This window comes from Tamandua tetradactyla, chromosome 3 (assembly GCF_023851605.1).
Source record: "Tamandua tetradactyla isolate mTamTet1 chromosome 3, mTamTet1.pri, whole genome shotgun sequence".
In the NCBI taxonomy this organism is placed as follows: domain Eukaryota; kingdom Metazoa; phylum Chordata; class Mammalia; order Pilosa; family Myrmecophagidae; genus Tamandua; species Tamandua tetradactyla.
This window is the reverse complement of record NC_135329.1, coordinates 195012588-195014278: the sequence shown is the minus strand read 5'-3', so window position 1 is coordinate 195014278 and position 1691 is coordinate 195012588. Positions and strand designations below refer to the sequence as shown.

At 53.7% G+C, this 1691-nt stretch overlaps 1 pseudogene; it reads right to left on the bottom strand.

The window, feature by feature from the left end:
* Window positions 1-220: 220 nt before the first annotated feature.
* Window positions 221-1200, bottom strand: LOC143675870 (protein Tob2-like; annotated as a pseudogene).
* Window positions 1201-1691: the final 491 nt, after the last annotated feature.

Here is a 1691-nt window from a genome sequence, read left to right as displayed (position 1 = left end):
TCTTTTTTTTTAGAAGTGAGAGTGAGAAGATTGGAAACCTTTTTTTGTATTTTTTTTCTTTCCTCTGTGTGTGTGTGTGTGTGTGTGTGTGCGTTTGTTTGTTTGTTTTGCCTTTTCTTTCCTTTCTCTCTTCCATGGTCTTGGGTACCCCTGGGTCCATGGGTGGGGGTGGTACCAGCACATCAGGCTGGAACAGCTGGCTGGGATACTACATGGTGTTCTATGATACCTGACGCCTTCTGAAGGGCATCTTCTCCAGGAAGAGGCTGTTGGCACCACCTCCAAATACCTGGGCCATGGTTAAGCTGCTGCTGCTGCTGCTGCTGCAGGTGGCTACCCCACTACCCCCTAATGGGGCTGAGGTGCCACTGCTCTGGTCATCAGTTCCATTAAAGAAGAGGCTGGGCGAGCCACCATGGTTGCACATGAAGTCCTTGGCATTGAGTGAGAGCTGGGATTGAGGGGTTGGGTTGGCCGTGATGAAGTTCAGGGAATACATGGATAAAAGGAGGCTCTCGTGCATCAGCAGATTGTTGGTAGGAGAGCAGGCCAGGCAAGGCTGCTGTGGTGGTGACTGTGGGCCACTTCCCTCACTGCAGGCCACCCTACCACCACCACCACCACTCACAGCCCTCATCCTTCTTCATCTTGGTGGAGCCAAACCTGGTGGCAGCAAAGGAGGTGGTGGTAAAGGTGATAGGCCGGGCAGAATGGAGGATGAAAGTGGGGTTGGGTGACTTGCCAAAGGATAGCAGTAGTGACTTGGACAAGGAGCTGTCATAGCTGCCAAGGACAGGCATACCTGGGTGTCTGGGCTGAAGCTGCACTTGATCTCCCTGTCCAGCTCTGGGGTGCCATAGCCCTCGCTGTCATTCATATACAGCATTTTCACAGTCCTCTTCTTACTGATCTGGTAAGACACTTCAAAAGGGTCAATCCAGAAGCTCAGCTCCCCGGGTACGTTGTCCCACTACCAGGTTGCTCCACTTGGCAACCAGTTCCACCACGGAGTCCTCCATCTCCCCAAGAAGCAGCAGAAGCCAAAGCCCTTCAGCAGCTTGTCAGGGTATCAGTGGCCTTCAAAATTATTTTTCAAGAGCCACTCTAGCTCCTCTCCAAACAGGTCTGCCCGGCCCCAGGCAGCTTGTTGTAAAAGTAAGAGATGATGAAGTTCAGGGCCACTTTTATCTCCAGCTGCATGGTCCACAAGGCACATGCACAGGCCAAGGGCAGTAGCAGATGTCAGGTGGGCAGCCTTAGGCTCCAGACAGCATTGATCTCCACAGCAGCAGATCAGTTGGAAGGCTGTGGGGCAGCTTCTCCCTCCAGGGTGGTCTGGGCGCTGGGCAGTGTCACTTTCCCTTCCTCCCCAAGTGTCAAGGGCTGGGGCCAGTGTATCCTTTTCTTCATTCAGGGCTCAGAGGAGGTTTAGGGGATATGGGCTATGACTCACAATAATAATTCTTTCAGCTTTTTGGAGGGCAGGCTTGGCTGGGTAAACAAGGGGAGGTGGGTGGTGGATGCAGTGGGCAGAAGGGTGGTGAGGGGCAGGTGACAGATGGTGGGCAGCCAGCTAGTGGCAAAGATGCAAGGATGGCGGACAGGAGGGTGGCTCATGTCACAGGGCGGAGGATGGTCTGGCTGTGGCCAATGGGCATTCCTCTCCTTGTGGCCAGCATTACTTCTCTTCG